At 41.4% G+C, this 22,346-nt stretch overlaps 1 protein-coding gene across 2 annotated transcripts in view; it reads right to left on the reverse strand.

Moving 5' to 3' along the window:
* Positions 1-22,346, reverse strand: part of PTCHD4 (patched domain containing 4) — an 89,294-nt gene that overhangs the window by 63,415 nt on the left and 3,533 nt on the right. The window lies entirely within an intron of this gene.

A 22,346-nucleotide genomic window follows, 5' to 3' on the forward strand; every position in this document is an offset into this window, starting at 1 on the left:
ACCTCTCTGTTCCTTATTCGTTATAGATTCATTTGCATTTCTGTGCTGCAGCTCAGGGACTGCCCAGATACTCACTGCAGTCCCAGATGTTCAGGGACAGAAATGTTGCATGCAAGCTCCTCATGCAAGGGGAGAAGAGCACTTTTCCACATTTTAACTTGACAGACAACAATAAATCTCCAATTACTGAAGTATGAAAAGTTGGAAGCTGGAAGATTTGCAATTTTCTGACACTTGGGAAATGGATTTAAAGAGTTGGAAATGTACAGAATAATGGGGTTCTGGATCCTCAGTACAAAGAGTACTTTAATGTAGGTAGATCTGCAAAGTTTAATAGCTACTCTTGCTCTAGAACAATATAAATCAATTCAGACTCTTTCAATTGCTTATTTGAGATTTCATGGATTTGATGGCACAGAAATAAGAATATACCTTAGCCCTTGATTTAGCTACGATTATATATGTATATTTCAAGAACATAAACCTTACCCGGTCTCTCTTATTTCAGTATATGCTAGGACATAAAGATTCCACAAAAACAAGTAAAGGAGACACCAGGTACACTCAGAATCAGCTGCTTCCCCTGTCCCCCCTCCATTTTTTTTATTTTTTTTTATTTTAGTAGAGTTATCTGCTCACATTTAGATGGTTGTTGTTGGTTGTTTGCTTGCTTAGTGTTTTTTTTTTTGTCTCTTTGATTTTTTTGTTATTTATTTATTTATTTATTTAGGAACAATTAATAAAACTTTTAAGCCACGGGTTATTCTAGTTCTCTAGAATAACCGTGATCTGCCCCTTTCACATCAGGGTGAGCTTGTGTGGATTTAGAAGTTCAAAACCCTGTTGCAAACTAAGGAAGAAGACTCAGTAGATTGGATAAAAATGTCCTAGCACAAGTAATCTCTTTGAACAAAATAACTCTAAAATGAGGGATTAAATGTCTGCAGAACACCAAACAACAACATTTCACTTTTTTTTTTTTCTGTAAATGGGATTAAAAGTTCTCAGATTTCTTTCCTTTTGTATTTAATGAAAACATAAAATTCTCAAGCCATTTAATATATAAAACATCTTGCAGCAGTGAGGTCACATGAGATAATACTCTTTGCCTAGATGTGCTATAGGAATGAGCTGACCGACAGCTTAAATCTGGGAGATGCTCTGCCCTACACACACATGGAGCCGTCATCTGAAAAAAGCCAGAAGCATTTGGGAAGGTGCTTTTATCATCTATAATGCCAAACATTAACCATTTCTAGAAACACCTGTGCTGCACTAAGGTTGCTACCTGAATTTGCCAGACTTGTGCAGGAGGTTACTCCTGCTGTTCCTCATGATTCCCATCCTGTGGAAAAATGAACGAAGCAAGATACCAGGCTTTATGAAACATAAATGTCTTCTGGGACATCTGCTCATACAGCAAATAAATATCAGAAATTGAGAGACAGTGCTGAAAATGTTTTATATACTCACCTTGTCTTGTTTCTTGGTATGCAAAGGAGGCAATCCTCCCACTGAGAAATTTCTCACTACACTTGCTTTCATGGCAACAGCTCATACTGTTTCCAGCATTTGCCCAGGGAATGTGACAAAGTGCTTTTCAGAAGTTCATTTTTTCCCTATTCCCAGTTGTTATTTCCCATTGAAATAATGGCTTCTGGCGAGGTATCCTGGCACTAGCTGACACAAAAGGTGATTTGCAGTCTAATGCCAGCTTCTCAAATCACCTGAAGACTCATTACAAATGTCATATAAGCAGAAACAGCTAGCACAGAGGGGCAGCGGGTGCTGTTTGGACTCCAAAAATCCTTCTCCCTGGCATTTCATGTTAGAAGCCCATTTTGATTCAGTATTTCCACTTTTTTTTTTTTTTTTCCTAAGGAGGTTCATATCTAATACTCATACACTCACAAAAGGTATGTTTCTAAGCTGGTAATTAAATCTTCAGCAATGCAGTGCCTGCTCAAATCGTATGCAACTCTGCAGTTAAAAATCCCCCTTGGCACCACTTTGAAATTTTAGGAAGAAATGTCATATTTCCTCAGCATATATGCAGTATTGACATTCAAACATTTTCAGTCACTGCAGGATACCTTAGCAGCACAGCTCCCATCTCAGACAATGGACTGTAATTCAGATTTCATTGATTCACTGTGCAGCATGCACCATAAGGTTACGGGAAACTTTGCGATGACCATCTGCTTTCCCCTCTGTGAAAAGTGCACCGAACAACGGCAACATTTCAAAAGAGGCAGCAGAGCAGGCACAAATAAATCATGTTCTGCCGTATCTCCCATGAAACGGAAGATAACGGCAATTTGTTACACTGATGTACAATAGGACACCCAGCTTGTATGTCAGCGAAATAGAGAGAGACCTTTCAGAGGAAATCAAGGAAATCACAGATGGTGAATTTCTTTGAGGTTGTTTTGTTCGTCCCCTTCCTTCCAAAGGCTTTCTAGCTGTGAAAGTGTTTTGCCTTTGATGCTTTTATAGCATGTAAATATAAATCTGCCACCGTGGCATTTGGGAAAATGGGGAACTTTTCTAATATAGCTCACATGTTGGCTTTGCCAAATGCTCCAAGAGAGAGAAAGGTCCTAGGCAGGGCTAACACATCAGTGGTTACAACCTCAGAAAGAACAAAAGATGTGAAAAATTATTGCCATTCATCCCATTTTACGGATGTGGACTGAAGTGTAGAAAAATGAAGACCCAGGATAGCCACCTTAACCTTCACCATTTCCTAGCGGCCTCCAATCCGGGAACCTAACTAGCCCTTTATGACTTGTAGGCACTTAGGGGAGTTATTCAGCAGCCCAAATTCTCAGTTGTCCTCCAGGACAACCTTGAAGGAGACATGAATTGCTAAGCTTGTGGACTGGGCCTAAGGCTTGGGAAACAAAATGAGGCCACAGTGACCTCTATAGATGAGGCCTGAAGACCAAAGAGCAATTGAACAGGATTCTTCATTCTGCCTAGTTCCTCAGTGAAAAACAAATAGACAAACAAACAAAAACAACAACAATAAAAACACTTTTTGCCATTAATTGGCATCTTCTTCATGGTATATGTCTACGTGATGCTGGTTTTAATTTCATAACAATAGCTTTGTGTTTCAGACTACTGATTCCTTATGTGATTTACCTGCAGATGTTGCTACTCTCTGATCTTATACAAAGAAAAGCAGACCACCAAAATAGAGTGTTAACAATACTTATTGGCTGTGCACCCTTTAACACCCATGTTTTTCCAAGGCATCCACAACAGAAGATGATAACTCTTTTGCAAGGTTACAAGCATGGCTGGAGACTGAATTTCAGATTCCTAGACTGTAACTCTGTGTTTTTCTTTTTCTTTCTTTCTTTCTTTCTTTCTTTCTTTCTGTCTGTCTGTCTGTCTAATCAAATCTTCTTAGTCTCTGTTCTACTAGGGTACAAAAAGGCCCATTGTCCATTCTGATGGCAGCCAATTCTTTCCAGAGAATGTTTAAAAATAGTATGAAATAAAAATTACTTGCTGGGGCATGTAATATTTGATTTTAAACAGGGACCAAGTAAAAAATCTTTGCTTCAGTGGAGACTGTTGCATTATTTTTTGCTCACTCCTCTCTCTTTTCCTAGATACCACAAAGCCATCTGACTGGACATCGCAGGCTGAAACCAGCTGCTACTACTGAGCTAAATATCTTTTACTGGTGCTAATGTAGTCACAGATCCTCTGTGCATTTAGCCCTAAGGGGTACCAGCAATGCTCCCTTACTACTAAATTACACTGGGACCTTTTTCGCCGACTCCTAGTTTTTGCATCCTACTGCTATACCACTCCCATTCTAAGCACCTTTGCAGGGTCTTTGTCGTCCAATTTGTCTTTATTTTTATTTAACTGGTACCTCTTATCAGCTGGAGTGATAGATAATTATCAATCTATATCATAGTGGGCATGGTACTAAGGGACATGGTTTATTGGTAGACTTGGTTGTGTTGGGTTGATGGTTGGACTTGATGATCTTAAAGGTCTTTTTCAACCAAAATGGTTCTACAATTCTATAGCAATGTGCAGACAAAGCATGAAATCCTAGTTAAACTCTATTTTATCTTAAAAGCTAAAAAATGTTCAGCAGAGGGCAATCAGGGATGTCTTTTGAAATATACTGTGTGATAAACATCTCAATGAAATCAATGCAACCGTTTCTTGCCTTGATAAGGACATTCCTATTCTACCAAATACAGGTCATAGAAAGTATTACACTAAAATCCACACAGATTAGGATGAATTTTGTTGCTTTAGTTCACCTGAGGTTTTCAAGGTAAAAACAAAACAAACAAAAAAAACCATACTTCTTTCTTTGTAACATTGGTTAAGGTTTAACATATTGGGTTGCTCTTGCCTCCTTCTAGACTTAAAGTAAAACTTTGGAGGGAGTTCTTCTCCTTCATCAAATAGATTTCTCTGTCCCTGCCCCTAACATAGTTATCCATGAGGACTTTACACCAGTTGATCCCAACTGCAAAGCCACCAATTACCAACAAATCCTGAAGCATCCCTTTGAAACAGTCACATGTAATGCTGATCTATGCCTGCAGAACAGTTTGCCTGCCCTCATTGCTGTGGTGGTGCTCTTACACACCCACCAGTCTGCTTGCTGTGCTTGTCCCTGCACGCTTCAGGAAAATCTACAGCTCTTCTGAACTGCTCAACTATGGGTAAACAGTTCAGAACAAGTGATCCCCAAGGGCAACACATTCAAGGTAAATTTGCACCTCAGCTGACTGGGAACAGGAATGCAGCAATGGCCATGTTCACTCAACAAAAAATAAAATGTATGAAAATGGTCATGAGAAGCTGTCTAGGAAATAGTACTCTAGGTCTCTGCTGCAATAAAGAGCAATTAAGTTATTTCCAGCTATTTGGCAATGGTGATATTCAGCTCACCAGCTACTCAACTAGATGAATTTTATAAGCATTGGGAAGAGGCAGGCATGTCCAGAGGATGATCTGCCCCAACCTAAGGTATGAGCTGAAAACAGACTTGCCCTATGCAGGTCTCTCTCTATTTACAGCACAGCCACAAGACTACTTAGACTTGATCCTAAAGTTTATCAGCCTAAGAAGTCAGGAGAGATTAACCCACCTCCAGTGAAGGATGGAAGAACAAAGCTAGCTGCCAGAGTTGCCATCCCTGGATTTTTGGCCCCTTCACTGGCATGTCCCACAGGTTAACAAATATACAGAGCTTGAACACCCTACTAGACATATTAAGGACCACTAGAGTGATTTTTAAGTGCAGGACGTGTGTATCCAGAACTCCCAAAAGACAACCAGAAATGTCTGCATTTCTTTCTGATGAGTCTGGGCTCGTGTTCCTTTCTCTTGCTGTTTTGGGTTTTCTAGTTTTCATTCAGATAATTTGAAAAGAGACAAGAACAGGAGAAAAATATTTCAAGAGATTTATATATCCTAGGATTAATAATAGAGAATGCAAATCGTTCCTAGCCCAGATCCATTCCTTCCAAGTAAACCAAATTATGGAGGAATTCATAAGAGTGCAATAGCAAAGTGTGATTGCTATTAGAGAGCTCTTCTCTGCAGAAGAGATTCAATACTCCAGGTGCTGGACATGCAGCATTTCTGAGTGGTCTTCCCCACTTTGTTCGTCTGGTATCACCACTGGGTTTTTAAACTAGGCAGCTCTGTCAAGTGAAACCTTTTGAAAGGGGCAGGCTGGAGGGAAACCTTAAAAGGGTGTCCTTTCTCCTTCTGCTTCCCATGCACATCCTTCAGGAAAGAAAATACAAGATAAGTGCTCTCAGTGACCAACTCACTCTGCACCCAACCTTCCCTCCTAGGCTGTATCTCACCTTCACGTGCTTTTCAAGTCCCTGTATTCTTTGTCCTATCTTCAAGCTGTTCCTTGCTCAACTGACTCCTTCACTATCACGGTCAAACTCTTGCTTTGTCCATCTCAGAGCCCAGACCAGTTCCTCTGGGAAAAGAGGGATGGATTTATTGCTCAGCTCAATCCCAGAACAGCTTTGCCCCTGGTTGGCCTAACCTGCACCAAAGACACAGTGGTGTCCTTGAAGGTGCTGGGTAGTGCCCATGTTGGCTGTGACTACACACCTCCCCGGTGTGGGGAAGGGAATTGCTGGAGGATAGGGGTTACAGGCAGCACAGAAAGGACTGCAAGCACTTGGAAGTAATTCTGGGGCACAGCTGATCTATCTGCCCTTTAATACTCCCTCCACCAGCAGCAGGACTTCAGGCACAGCAGGGAAATAGCTTTGACACTGACAGTGCAGGCAGCGGGAGGTGGGTGCACCCCAGCCCTGTGGGATGGATGTAAGATGGATAAAGGGCACAGATGGCTTTGGGTGCCCAGCCTGGGGACTGGTGACGTGGTTTACTTGACAGGAGAGGAAGAGCCATGCAGTGGCTGGCTCAGCACAACTGGCTGTCGGTGACACTGGTTTGCCCTCCCCAGGGAATTCGTGTTGGCAGGACCTCTCAAATTGTGCCTAAGCCTGGGTGTGTAAATCTAGCAAGTCAGTCTTAAAATACTGCTGTCCTCTTGTTTCCAGCAGGCACAGAGCCACAGCTCCCTCCCCACTGCTCTGTTGTCCTCTGAGCTTGTGCTCTGTCCTGTCCAGGATGGAAAGCCTTGAACGCAGTCACCTTGAGCTCAGCACTCTGCTTTTCACAGCTTTTTCCTGTGAGTGGAGATTTTCTGTTTGCACAGAGCAAAGAGTCGGGTTGCATCCCAGTACCCTGGCTCCTAAATACCCCAAGATGAAGGATGACAGCAAAAATAATCAACACAGAATAGCAGTTTCCCCAGCCCACCCATGAATGGATTCATGTCCAAGGGATGGTTATGGACAACCTGACTGGGGAGTGTGCTTTGTAGGGTACATAGGAAGAAAGTGGCTAAATGATACAAAAAAAAAAAAAAAAAAAAAAAAAGTAGGCTTTGTAGCGAATGCAAAATAAAAGTGGGACTGTAGAGCAGGACTCCTTAAAGAGCCTGGAAGGAGAAAATACAGCGTGAGAGGTAATGAAGGCAGCAGTTGCATCCTGTGAGCAGCCGAGCAGCCTAACCATGCTGTGCCACTGGCAGCTGCTCAGCGCAGCCCTGCCTGGGAGCAGCAATGCGGGCTGCCACCACCTCCCCGCATCGCCTCGATCCTTCCCACCTCCCCCGGGGTTCTGAGCAGAGAGGAGAGTGCTCCCGGCCAGCTTCAGCTACCCTAAGCTCAACCCCACAGAATAAAAAGTTTCAAGTGTTTCCACCCCCAAAATTATAGAATCATAAAATATCCTTGGTTGGAAGGGACCCACAAGGATCACGGAGTCCAACTCCTGGCTGTGCACAGGACCACCCAAAACCAGACCCTGTGTCTGAGAGCGTTGTCCAAATGCTTCTTGGCAGCTTGGTGCCATGACCACTGCCCTGGGGAGCCTGTCCCAGTGCCTGACCACTTTCTGGGTGCAGAACCTTTCCCTAACACCCAGACTGACCCTCCCCTGTCCCAGCCCCATGCTGTTCCCCCAGGTCATGCTTCACACCATGCCTGCTCCCAAGCAATGGGAGTTTGCAAGCCCTGTGCAGCTGCACCATGTCACCCTAGACATATGTGTGGACCTCTGAGGGGTGTTTCAAGCCCCATCCCCATTTCTGAGGGTCTCACCACTGTTCTGGAACAGGTTGACATGCAAAGGGTGTGCAGTGTGGGAGAGGGATGGGGTGGCACGAATAACTCCGGCACTGCCTCTGGTCTGGAAAGCAGCTGGGACTGTGACTGCAGATGAGTGTTCTACCTTTGCTGTGCACAGGAGCCATGGCCTGATTACTGGAAATTTTTGAGCAGGGACATATTCTCCCATCTGCCCTATTTTCAGCCCAGCTCGATAGCAGTGTGATGGAGGGCAACAAACCAGGAACTTCATATTAAGGTGCAGCGATTTGCCCCCAAACTGTTTTTCTACCCCAGAATCCCCATGCTTCCTCACATCAACAAGCTGGACAGAGTTCATATTTTTCATATTTTCAAATCCTGCTTTATGACTGACTTACAAAATGAGATGCCACATGGCTTTAGGAGTTCTGCATTGGATGGTACAGTTGTGGCCCTCCGGCTGTGCAAACTGGGACCATTTCTATGCCTCTGGCAGGTGCTAAGCCATGAATTCAGCTATTCAGGTCCAATTTGAAGAGTTGAGCTTTTCTCCCTTGTCTTGTGCACAGCTATTGTTCATCCCCAAGGATTTTCTTTGTGCCAAGGAGAAAAGTTGGAATGAATTTCTAAGGAGGGAACACTGGCTCAAGGGAGACGTGCAAAACAGCAGTGTTTGGGTATAGACCATTAACCCATCACACTTACATGTGCAGGCATGTCAAGGAAGAACACATTTGCCAACTTTCATATTTGGCAAGGTCTCGGAATCTAGAGCATGGATATTTTATATTAAAGAACAGTTCATATTAATTCCAATTTCATATACAGCTCAAACTCAATGCTAAAAAATGTTCAAAGGAAGGCAAGAAAATTATAGTTAGTATAAAACAAATATATGTTTTTTTTGATGCAGACCAATGGTCCATGTAGTCCAGTTTTCATGTCTAAGGCATGACACACCAAGATAGTTTGTTCCACAATACAGCTGGAAAATGCTTTGGGGGGTTCTGTAGGTATTGTGGGCCTTCCTGCTCTTTAACAAAAGAAAGACTGAAATGAGCTGCTGGAAAGAGGGAGAAAGAACACACCTGTCCAATTTTTAACAAATAAATCTTTCTCCCAGATGCAGGGATTTGAATGAAATTGGCAGAAAAGTATAAGCAAGGTTAATGAATCAAAGCTGTCTTGCCCCCAGTGACATCCAAAAGCATTTTATTATTTCAAGACTGCCATGGCTTTCTCCACGTGGGTGTAAATAGGACAATATTACAACAGATTTTTTTTTCTATATCTGGTATTGGCTTAATCTTAAAGCTTCCCTGAAGTCCATGCAGTTACAAGCTAAACAAGAATCTAATTCCTAAAGTAAAAAAAAAAAAAAGACAATAGAAAACACCAAAAATCAATAAAACCCCCTTTCCTGCCTTCTTTCTGTCTTTCTATATCAACAAAAGAAAAAAGGAACAAAACAGTAAAACTTCATGCACTCACATAGCCAAGCTGAAGGGTTTCTGAGGGGACAAAAACTGTCCCTAAAATGGGTCACAGGTTTTTGCTGACAGGTTTGTAAACCTTCTGGCTTTGTGTGCATCCCACTGTGTACCTCTTTTAATTGTTTTTTCTACATTGTTTTGTCCAAAGCACACAAGAATTGGGAAGAGAACCTGACAAGAAGCAAAAGGAATTGGACTTGCCTTTGTTATTACTTCATATGATGGAAATGTTAAATAATAAACAGCAGAGAATAAGAAATGAGGAGTATAGCAGATCCACAGGAATCACTTAAGCTCTTACAATCTGAAGTTTCAATAATGACACAGAAAAGAGTGCCTTTTTTTAAAAAAAATATGTTTTATGTTGGCAAACATCTCTTTATTTTTCTCTTGTCTCTGCTCTTCTCAGTTTCTCAGGGGACCAGCAGCCAAAGTACTGAAAGGCTGCAATAATGTTTTATCAAAGACGAGGAAAAAAGAAATGCTGGAAATCACAGAGCCAAGCGTGATGTGGCAAGATTTTGGGGCTAGGGTGGTTTTGAGGTTAACTTCCAGCTAAGCAGTTTGCAGGCTTAGCTAAGCCCAGGCTTTGAATGCAGGGTGCTGCTTGTTCTCACCCCAGGTCTTGCTCAGGAGAGCTCCATTCATGCAGCACTCCATAAGGTATAACAAGATACTGTAGAAAGCAGCTACACTTAAGAACACTTTATGCTTCTTGCTGAAAATTTCTTATTTCTTATGAGAGAATTAATCTTTTTTTTTCCTCGCTCTCTTTCTCTCTTAAAAAAAAAAAAAATAAATCTCAAACTTGGCATTGTGAAGCCTTTTCTCTACTCTAAAGCACCCCCTCCTCCCCTCCAGCACACACTGTTTGTTAATGAGCTTGGCCATTTGATAGATGGAGAGAGCCAAAAAAAGTCAAGTTTCAGATGTTTTTGAGTTTTTTTATTTCCTAAGGTTGGTCCTGAATCTGGAAGGGGATGGTGGGAAGGAGGCATTTAAGTACACCGGTATTCATGCACTAAAATATAACTTTTGCTGTGATTCTGGATCTGCATAAGAGATAGCTGACTCCCACCTAAGGTATTTTGGATTCAAAATATTCAAGGAGAGTTTTCACTCCCACATATGAATATAAGCAGGTAGTTTTCTATTTGCAAAATACTTCTTGAGATCTCCTTGTAAAGCATGGCCTTCTTGATATTTTTTTCATAGTAGCCCATAAACTTGAAGGTAGTATTCAGTGATTCTCTAAAATGTTTTCTTTAATTATTATTACAATCTAATAAATAAATAAATAAACAAAAAGATTTTAAAAGTTCCTGTTATCTTCTTCACTTTGGGCTTCTCATTGCCTCCCATCACTGCAAAGGTCTACCATGGGAAGACTGGTGACATTACAGGCCCAGCATTTATTTATTTTTTCAACCATTCACTGTGGGAGAGGGTGCTTCTTATGCTGTCTCAGACAGCACAGAGCACATTTGCAACTATAAGCAAGTGTTAAACAACAGTGTGCAACAACCTGAACGTTTTGCATCAGCCCCAAACCTTCATCTAGAGATTGCAGGAGCTGGTAACAATTGCCGTTATCAAGCTCCACATGCTGGGAGCAATTCATCTTGATGTAGCATTAGCACTGCTGAGGCCAGAGAGGAACCACAACAGGTACAGAGGATGCTGAGATCTCAGTTCAGACCATAGTCACTGGTTACCATGAGGTTCTGGCATGGCCCAAGACCCCGCTGTGCAAGGTGCTGTACAAATACACAACTAGAGAAGCTGCCCATGCTCCAAAGTTCTTCCCTTCTCTTGCTGGAGTTTCTCTAGTTGCTGTATTTCATGGTATAACCTGGTGATGCTGCCAAAAGAGGGGACCCTTCCCTCTCCTTCCTGAGTCTGCACCTCATCCCCGTCAAGCTCACGGAGCAGCAATTTTTGTGGAATGAGGTAAACTGAACTGGAAAACTAATCCAGGTTTATGCAAAATTCAATGAGAAAAAAATAATAAAAAATAATTCCCTCCTTGCTGCCAGCTGGCTCAGGGTTTCTTTAATTCTTGAGCTCAAAGCTTGTAGTTCAGTGGCAGTGTCAGCTCTGCAACACCTGAATAATTTCATCCTCAAGGTGGCTGTATTTCATGGCTGAGTATTTGTCCTTTCGTGTGAGTACACAGCTGCTATTAACTTCAAGCAGAGTTTCTGATTTGGATGTGTCTCTTCAACCAGGACAAGACTCAAAGCATGAAAAGTCAAAAGTTATTCTCTGAAGTCCTGACTCACACTGCCTAACAGAGCCTGCCTGGTTAAAAATGCTGGGACCACCTGGCTGCCTGCTGAGGTGGATGAGAAAAATGGGGTTCCTCCAGAGGCTGATTTCGGTCTTAGATGTCTCTTCAGTCTTAGGGTCTAATTCTTGGGAGTATTAATCCTCTTAAAGCCAATAATTTCTCAAATCCCGATTTAAATACCTGCATAAAATGCTTAAAGTTGAGTTATACATGTTCCTAGATTTATATGTTAATGCAGTTCCATTGTTAATAATGACTTTAAGATACCAAGTAGGAAGAATATTCAGCTACAGTGTATAAGTATACACTTATAATAATGTGTATTCGTTGTATATAATAATAGTAATAATAACTTTATAGCCTTTATATCTGGGATGTTTCCCTGCAAGACATCGAAACTTGTTCCTCACATAGACATTTTAAAGTTACTTTAATTTATGTTAAAAAAAAAAAAAAAAGTATTTTCAAAATCTCCTGGAGTGCAAAGTGATTTTATAATTCATATTAGCATAATCTATTTGGAAATGTTTTGGTTGTGGAAGAAAAGGTAATGACTGGCCTTTTAATTTAAAAGAAAAATGCTGCAGATTGTGGGGTTTTATGGTAATTTAGACACCTTTGAATTTTAAAGAAATAAATATTTAGGGAAAAATCTGATAAAATAAGCCAAAGAGTAAACACATGGCAAAGCCTTGCCAGAGGATAGAATCTCAATATTCGTCTTCTGAGCACACTACAAAATCTCTGTCTCACTTATGCAATAAACTGCTAGTATCTGGAAATGTATTTTACAGGAGGATGGTATTTAATTCTGGATCGTCCAGTGAATTCCTTATTCAGATTAATATGTTTTAGATCCTTTGCAACTGTCCAATAATAATTTCCATAAAAGTTTTCCAAAATCTTGACAGAGATTTGCTGTGAAACAAAGCTGCAATGAGCTTGGGAAGAAACCTCAAATTTCCCCATGAAAAGATGCTGGGAAATTTCCTCTCAAGTCAATGCAAATATAGATTATTCCCTTGGTCATTCAGAAACACTTCACCTGACATGAGTCTTTGCTGTAATGATCTCCAGATTTAGTATATTCCCATGCTTATGGAAATTTGATGTGATTTTTCTTTTCTTTTTCTAAATGAATGTGTAGTGGAATTCAGCTGCCTAATTTTAAACAACTGAAAGGTAAATGCATAATCAAAGCATTTTTTCTCATCTGTGATGTCTCCAATGAGCAAGTTTATTTCCTCATGATGTAAATGTTTAGAAAAAGAGAAATGCATTGCTTCTGAAGGTTCGCCATTCCCTTCTCTGGCTACTCATTGGGCCCCGTTTAGACAGTGAACATAAAAGGGCTCATATAGAAGAAATGTACCCCTTCTTTGGCATTTAGGGTAAGTTTTCCTACAGTGACTCCCTGTATGGGTGGTAGGGCAGGGTCTGACTCTCCAGACCTGACCAAGTACCACTCACTGTAGCAAATGTCCTGCTATTGTGGGCACTTGTGAAGAGAAAGAGAAGTGGCCCGACTCCACAATCTATTTCACAAACATCACCAATGTATTCCTGGAGACTTGTGCAGCTTTTGGTCTGCAATTGTACTCAGTTGGGACCAAAATACAGCAGAACAGGTCCAGCTGAATATTTTTAAGTATCCTGTTCAATTGAGCTTTTACATTGTCTGCTTCAAGAATTTTTCTCTGGCATAACCAGAACCTCATTAGCGAATGACAAAAATCAACAGGGACAACATGGAGCCAATTTGTGACATCATGCTTATGAGGGTTTTTCAATTTAAAGTGCTGGGGAATTTAGCACAAAATGGCAAAACCTCTACAAGTCCAGCCCATTAAAAATTCACAGTCAGCACAAAAATCCAGAATAAAACTGATTTCATTCTAGAAAGTTAAAAAAAGGACCAAGACAAAAGGAAAATCTATCAAGGCTTCCATGATTATTTAACACATCAGTTACAACATCCGAAGCACTGTTCAAATTCAATGTATGGAGTGATATTTGTCCTGCAGAACTTGGTCGCTAATAAGATGAAGGATGAAGGACAGCACTGAGCAGTGAAATATCCATACTTGCCAAGCAGTGTCAGAGTCAGAATTAAAACCAAATGCTCTTTCCATGGGGGCTATAAAATCCTGACTTTCACATCAACTTTGTCTTTGACCTTGGTCATACCATTTAAGCACTGTATCTTCAATACAGCATTTGCAATACTCAGCTAATAGGAATCTGTTTCAAGGGACAAACCCAGATTGGCCTGTGGGGACCAGAATGCAACCAAAACTCTGCAGAAACTTGTTTTATTTTCTGCTCAAGTTCCTAACTGCTCCAGTTGTGTCTGTGTAAATTCTCTGACTCAGCTGGTGCTGACAACTCCTCCTTGTTTAATACTATCTGTGAATTCCATTTCTGCACAGTTCAATTCCACTTTCCGATAATTAATAGAGATGTTAGATGAGACCAGACCTAATGCAAATTCTCAAGATACCATGAAAGATACCTTCCATAAACTTGTTACATTATCATTTATCATGATTCTTTATTTACAATCTTTCAGCCACTTCCCAACCCACATAACTGATTTCCCATCCAAGCCAATCTGAATTAGTTTTTCTATTAGTATTTCCCCATACTAGCCAGGAAATGGGCTAGACTCACCTTATAAACCTTTTATATCTTTGACCTCTTAATGTTACACAGAAGCATGAGATTGCCCATAAAACTCCAACACCTCTGACTGAATTTCTCCAGCTGCACCATAGCACTCCTCTGTGATGGAAAAATCAATGTGATGAGGAAGATCTGAGTTGCAAGAGAATATGAATTCTTGAAGATATGGTCCTGCACCAAAATCACCATTCCACTGTGCAAAGTGTTCCTTTACATAACAGCTGTCCTTCCTGCCCTGTTTTCTGCTTGAAGAGGCTATAAGAAAGACCCAGTTCAAACTGTTCCAATGGTTTAAGGATGTACTTGATTCTTTGAGTTTCATCCTGGGTTATTCTCTGTCTTGGTTACCTTTTACTTAGCTGCTTTAAAGGAAGTGGAAATAAAAAAAATAAAAAATAAAAAAAATACTTTTCTGCCTTTATTTTTTCCCTGTCATTTTTGCTACTTCAAAGATTAGTTGGGTTTTCCAACAAAAAAAGTGTCAGAATCATTCCGAAGGAAGCTTTGTACAGATCTGTTAAGTAGTGACAAATTACCTGTTTTAACTCTCTTTTTGAGATGAATATTCTGATGAAAAGATCATTGAACATATGCTAGTACAGTATTTGGCATTTATATAACACATTTTCCCTTCAACGATGCACTCGTTTTCCTCCCACCTCTGAAATCTTACACTAGAACCAAGAAAATGGCAAAAGCTGCAGTAATAAAAGCTTGATTCTGTTAGGAGGTAAATAAATAAATAAATAAATAAATATTTTCTTTAAAATTAAATTCTTCTAAAAACAGTAAAAATAAAACTCATGCAAAACTTCAGAAGGGCTGGGAGCTCTTAAGCTTGTCAAGCTTGTGAATTTATTTTTGGGTATATACCTAAAGCCTAATAATACTTTTGCTAATCTTGAAGCCTGGGGAAAGAATGCTTTGGAGAGACATCTGTAAGTATTCAGCAATGCTCATGTTTCTTTGCCTGTGCCCCGACTTCCTATGCAATTTACAATGATAACTGTGTGTACGTCAACAGGGTGACCAGCAGGTTTTACTTGCAGATAGAAAATAAGTTATCACAGAATCACAGAATCATCCAGGTTGGAAGAGACCTCCAAGATCACCTAGTCCAACCTCTGACCTAACACTAACAAGTCCTTCACTAAACCATATCACTAAGCTCAACATCTAAATGTCTTTTAAAGACCTCCAGGGATGGTGACTCAACCACTTCTCTGGGCAGCCCATTCCAATGCCTAACAACCCTTTCAGTAAAGAAGTTCTTCCAAACATCCAACCTAAACCTCCCCTGGCGCAACTTTAGCCCATTCCCCCTTGTCCTGTCACCAGGCACATGGGAGAACAGACCAACCCCCACCTCGCTACAGCCTCCTTTAAGGTAACTGTAGAGAGCGATGAGGTCACCCCTGAGCCTCCTCTTCTCCAGGCTGAACAATCCCAGCTCCCTCAGCCGCTCCTCGTAAGACTTGATCTCCAGACCCCTCACCAGCTTTTTTGCCCTTCTCTGGACTCTCTTGAGCACCCCCATGTCCTTCTTGTAGTGAGGGGCCCGAAACTGAACACAGTACTCGAGGTGCAGCCTCACCAGAGCCAAGTACAGGGGGACAATCACTTCCCTAGACCTGCTGGCCACACTGCTTCTTATGCAAGCGAGGATGTTGTTGGCCTTCTTGGCCACCTAAGCACACTGCTGGCTCATATTCAGCTGACTATCAACCAATGGAGAGGATAATTAATGTTTTTTAATGAAGAAACATCGTTGGTAGAGCATCTAATACCACACTTTCCAACTGCTCCTGAAGAGAAGGAGCGTGTTTGCCATTTGGATCCAGAACAGCTTGTGGTGAGGTCTCTATTGAGGGTAGTTTTTCACTTCTCTCAGCAGAACAAGAGTCAAGAAAGTGAGCAAAGCGAGTGTGGATTTTAAGGAGAAAGAGAATATTTTCATGTTGCATCTGCTCATCTTTGAAATTGTTAATGCATTTAGTTAATGAATCAAGATCTATTCTAAGAAGCCATCCTGGAAAATGTCTAGGAAAAAGGCGATTTGTATTTAAGTCTCAGGCCATGTCAAACAGATTACATTGCATAATGAAGTACTGCTAACAGCATCTTTCTTCTTAACGAACTGCGTATTGCTTTATGAACTAAACCCTTTTGGAAATCTTGTACTGAGGATCACTTGGCCCATCAATACAGTGCCTTGGTCTCCAATGAAATATGGTGTTAACAAGAGCCAGAGCGTTCTGATAGGGGCACACTCATGTCCATCAAGACTGGGTTGTGTCCTCAGCCATGCAGCAAACCTGCTGGGCAGAGTTTGAAGACCTCATTTCTCTACACTATTTAAAATGGAGCATTCTCCACTTCCCCAGAGTTTGAAATTTGACATGAAAAAGTTCTGAGAGTTATTTCAGTTCAAAATGTGGGAAAACATTTCATTTTAAAGTATTATTTTTATCCTCTATTTTCTAATCTATGGAATAGTATGAGAGCAAATTATCTTGGAACAATTCTGAAATAACACTTTGAAAGAACTATTGCATCATGAAAAATATAGGTATTTAATTGGGGGCATGTCCAAGTGAAACTATCAGACCCTGCCCTTCACTTTTCTCCCCCCAAGACAAAAACTAATGGCAAGGTAGGCATTATTTCACAGAGACTTTTATTTTCAGGAGTACTGTAACTTCTCAGAGAAAAAGATTCAGGTGAAATTTTATGGGCCTTCCCTACAAGCAGCACAGATAATGTGTGATTTAGCACAGAAGTAGCAAAACAGTCCATGGTCACTTCAGAATCACTGTACCCTTTATTTAGCTGTTCACACACATGCAAAATCATACCATGTATATGGAGAGAATGACACTTCCCCACCAGAATGACAGCACTTGCGTAACACTCTTGGTAACAGCTACATGAGGTGCAAGAAAAGCGAGACCCTCTCTTACACACGGGCAACTTTTTAGGTGCCCTCTGAACTGGTCCTATAGGTGATTTTTACGTTTCCTGTATATTGTGGAAGGATATAGATTAGCCATTCAGGCTTTCCTATGGTGGTATTCAATGGCATCTCCTAGGTCTCCCACCAGCTGCACAAGGAAATTAATTGAGGTGGACTGACTTATTAGGTGCTTAATCTTTAATCCCAAATTGCTTACTTTAGGTAGGTGGGCTTCATTACACTTTAATCCTCTGGGAGGTGGCACTGCCTTCAAAGGCATGGGACAGGCAGGCAGGACAGCCCTTTGCCTTCTCAGATGCCCTCAGAGCAGACAAGCAATCTGGTTTGGGGGCTGGTGCAATAGGTATTTTTAAAGAAAAAAATATCCTGGGAGATGCCAGAATGTCTGCCTTCATATGAATGGAAGAGATTTTACACACCTATGAATTTTTCCATCTTAATTGTAGCCCATTACCGGAGTAAAACCTTTCTGCACTAAAAAACAATTAGTGACGTGCCAGTCTCACAATCTGCCATCCCATGTCATCTCCCTGGCTGCAGAGTGCACTGGGAGAGGGGACATTTGGGGCCAGAAATGCAAAACCAGGGAGAAAGGCTGACCTCGTGGCTGTGAGAGGGCTGACCAATGTCTCACAGAGCCACTGCTGGACCTGCAGAACTGGCCTTGTGCAGGAACTACACACCAATGCCTGAGCAGGGTCAAGGAGAATAAAATCTCCCGCAAAATTTCTGCGCCATACCAGAGTTGCCTACTGACAAATTATTCTGTTTGTCCTTGAGCTGGTTCCACAGTAATTTCTAATAGCTGGAAATCTTCCTGCTGCCACCACATCATACTTGCGAGTGTCGTCAAAGACCATCTCCAAGCATTTCACCCAAAGCTGCTGCTCACCAGTGGACCGACCAGTGTAAAAGTGAGACTAATACACGTGCCACTGCATGTGAGCATCCCTGCAGTACAGCAGAGCACTTTCACTGCTCTCTCCCTTTGCAGGATGCCTCACAGCTCCTCTACCAAGCAGTTCCTTTACTATCTATTCTCCACATGAGCCTCTTGCACCTTGGTAGGTAGGAAATCAGATATCAGGCCTAACACAGTGAGCAACAGAGGTATAAAGACTTTATAGCTTGTACTTTCTGTCTTCCTTTCTCTTTACCATTACACACAGTACTTGCTTTCCTAAGTTGTAGAAGACTTTGTTTCATAGGTATTTAAAGCTGCTTTTCAGCTTGCACCAGGAGTGTGCAATGGATGTGGGGTTTGCATAAATTAAAAGCTTTCATAGAAATGTATGATCATGATTTTAAACACTTCATTCCTCTCAGAAAACCTGTCAGCATTTTTTTTCACCATTACTTCTGTAATGATAACTGTGCAGACCTCTGCATAGGGCTCTTTTACCTCTAAATATCTGATAAGGTTTAATATAGTTTTTGTTTTAGATTAGTATTTTCAAAATATTCAGCACAACCTTACCTACATAATTTTTATTTACTAAGAATGACATGTATGCAACATGTATACACATGTATACATATAGGATGTTAAATATAAGAACTTCTTTGGACATCTTGTCCTTACAGTGTTCCTCCAACTTTTAAGGGTCTCCTGTCCTGTCCTGTCCTGTCCTGTCTTGTCCTGTCCTGTCCTCCCCTCTCCTTTCCTTTCCTCTCCTCTCCTTTCCAAACATATTTTGGAAAGAAAGACATTGGGAATGGCTGAGTTTAGAAGATGTTATGTCAGCATAGAAACGCTGTTTGAGGATGTCTAGAGAAAATGAGGCATTTTTAGCGTTCTGCACATTACAGGATGAAGCTATGAGTTTAACTCTGAATATTTAACAAATAAATAATTTTTTATATGTATGCTTATATATATATATATTTTATATATATATATATATTTTTTTCTCTCCACTGAGGAACAGCTATCACAGGAAGACAACAAAGTGTTACTGGACTTTCCACCTTTGGCTACTGGTTGACATTCAGCCCAGATCCAAAGTGGTGAGAAGTTATTACTCACCACAGGGACTTGGAATTGCATCTTCCTTTTCTCTCAACCCAAACAACCTTCCAATTGCTCCTTTATTATTATTCACATCACGGCAAGGTCTCCAAATGGCCTGGCATTGCATAAAAGGCTGTCCCTCCCCGCAAGTGCTGACAAAACTAAAGAGCAGAATAGCTGGGAAGGAAAGGCATGAAGCAGCTGACCAGGGTCGTCTGTGAGGTCAAGGGCAAAGCCAAAATTAAAAGCAGCATCTGCCATGTTAGAGGAGACCACGTCCTCTCTCTGATACCAGACAGCTCTGACTCTATGGTGCTATACCCTGCCTGCATTACAGTATGTCTCACAGCTGCCTGATTCTTAGACTTCGCCTCTTTACACAACTGCATCGTATGTCACATGCTTGAAAAGTAATAATAAGGTTGAGACATCATTAAATTTGCTCCTGTTATTAATCCCTAGTTAGCAGGACTGAGTTTAAAGGCTCTTGTCCCTGTCAGTGGTCAGACCTCTGAGTATGAGTTATCCACCCAGGCTTTGCACTACTGAATCCCTGAGCAATTGGAGGATATTTTCTTTGCATTTATCATCGTGGCCATTAAACTCAACTGTTAGAGGGGAAGGAATGAGACCCCAACACAAGGAACCTGCTGTCCATTGCCCTGCTAGAGTGAAGGTGGAATTTATCCCAGAGGAAATTTATGGCTGTGATGTGTTGCCCTGAAGAATGCCAGTGCAAAAAGAACACCCTAAAACTTAACATTGCTTTGAGAGGTTTCTGCTCTATTCCTGCTTTTTTTTTTTTTTTATTTTTATTTTTATTTTTATTTTTATTTTATTTTTAACTTTAGAACAGCTTGTCCTGGTACAGACCAGTTCTGTTACATGTCCCTAGCCCAGTCAGGGCTGATGGTCTGACCTTCCTTTTAGACAAGAGCCCAGTCTAGCAGAGCTATGGAAGAGACCTGTCTTAATGTATTGAGTGCATGAAGGAGTGGATGATTTTCCTAAATATGCAAGAAATGCTTAATTTCTTGCCCACACTGAGGAAGCAGGCTGTCTGACCATAAGAGCTGCAGGGACATCTTGTGTCAAGGACACAGCTAAACCCACTGCAGACAGCAGCTCCACCAGCCCCTCCAGCAAGGTGGGTCCAAAGCCCTGCCTAGTCCTGCTGGAGAGTACAAAAATGCAGCTGGAAGAGCAACAGGGTTGTTTTGGTGTTATTTTGTTTCGAAATATGTTTTCCCAGCCTGTGAGCCAGAAGAAGTCACTTGCCTTCAAAAATATTCTGCCTTGCTTTCATGCTTCCGAGTAGCCGCTCCAAGCGCAGCCTGCCCAATCATGTCTTGATCCGAGAGGCTGAGATGAAAACTATCTGCTGCCTCCAGCCTTCCTCTTCTGATCCTCTCCCTGCTCACATTTTATTGTTTTGATTTGACTTAGCAGCTTTTGCCAGCCAAAAAGCACTTCACAGGATCCTGAGCCACAGGCTTGGCTTGGGGCGGGTTGGACCATGAATGGGTACAGAGCTGCACTGCCACCAAGGGAGCATCTGGAGAACACTTGTCCTTGCTGTCAGAGCGATCTCATACCTGAAACAACTTTGCAGAAGCAATAATAAGTTTGTGGCTACCGCTGATATGCAGATGCCCGCTCTGGGTGGGGTGTGGTCTTATATCCCCTCTGTCCAAAGATGCTCTGCCAGGGCTATCTAAGGAGGGATTAATCTTAGAGCAGCAAAAACTCCACAAATGCAAATGGAGCAAGACTCATTAAGAAGTACAGCTGCTAGAGTGAGAAAAAAAAGAGAGAATCTGGCCAGTAACAAATCCACAATTACAGGTTTCAAGATGTTAAGTGAATGCAAGTAACTTTTCTACTTGAGCAATAAATGATTCAATATCCTGTTGATGTGCTTATCACAATTCTGGAAATAGAGATGTCTGTTTTATTGGCTGCTGTTTAGTGTAGTGTTCGTAAATGACTGATACTTAAATAATTGAAGGCAGTATTACGAAAACCAATCTGCTCTCAAAGGCTCCTTCTAACCAGCAGTTGTTGTATTTGTTCTGATCTCAGAGAAAGAAGTTCCAAGTTACTATCTTTTCTCAGACGATAAACATGAAAAAGAGTAAAAGTGAAATACTTGGAAAAAATGCTTTCATATTTGTATTTTTTTCCAGGTTAGGACTGTGTTTTGAAATAATTTTCATTCTTTGCAATGGTCTCTTTAAATTATTGTTCCCTGATAAAGACAGCAAATTTGCTGGGGTTGCTGACAAATCAGGGTTAAACACAATTTCCTTCCTCATATCTGACAGTACACAAGAAGCAATCGTCATGTAATCAATAAGCCTGTCCATACTAATAAATAAAATATGCCTCAGACCTCTGGCCATGTGTCAGGGGCAACACATACCCAAGCAGATACACACTATTATCCCCAGAACAGAGTAGATATGAATACTGAGAATGGACCCTGACTCATACTATCTCCCAAGCCATTCCCTGGTACTGTCTGGGATGACTACCAGACAAACATCATACCTGGGACCACACTTGTGAGTTCACAGTTTACAAGGGTCAGGGCTCAGTGTAGATTTGCCCGGTCTATGTGATAAGGGCACAATACACACCCCAAGTACAGGAACACTGCTGTGCCACCTGGGCTGGGGAAAAAATGAGCATTCTTGCCCCACGACATATCTCAGAAGTCTCCATCCAGGCTTCATACATCCAGCTATGGTTTCCTGCTTGCCACGTTCTATCTGCATGACCTTGGGCAAGGCACTTTTCTGGCTGGGCTGCAGACTGCAGCATCACGTAGCAATGGCTGTAACAGTGCTGGACTGCCCCAAAGCAACGGGAGCTGGGATTTCCATACATCTTGGTTCACCTGGCCTCTCGGAGGAGTAAACCTGTCTACATTGACCCCTGCTTTGCCAGAGTGGATTTCAAACCCACCTTAGGCATTTGAAACCATGCTGCAATCTGCACTGTGGATGTTAAGTGCCATCTTTCTGCTCCTCTGTCGAATAGAGAGACCAGGACTTCCCTCCTTATGGAGGGGAAGTGAAGATAGATGTATTCAAGGCCATAAGCCCTTCCAATACTTCAGCAAGTAAAGATTAAATGATCATTACTCTACAAAGACAGATTTTCTCAGGAAAAGCCAAGCAGTTTCATTACACTTTGCCCCAAACCAGCTGTTTCAAAA

The sequence above is a fragment of the Cygnus atratus genome, chromosome 3 (assembly GCF_013377495.2).
Source record: "Cygnus atratus isolate AKBS03 ecotype Queensland, Australia chromosome 3, CAtr_DNAZoo_HiC_assembly, whole genome shotgun sequence".
NCBI classification, from domain to species: domain Eukaryota; kingdom Metazoa; phylum Chordata; class Aves; order Anseriformes; family Anatidae; genus Cygnus; species Cygnus atratus.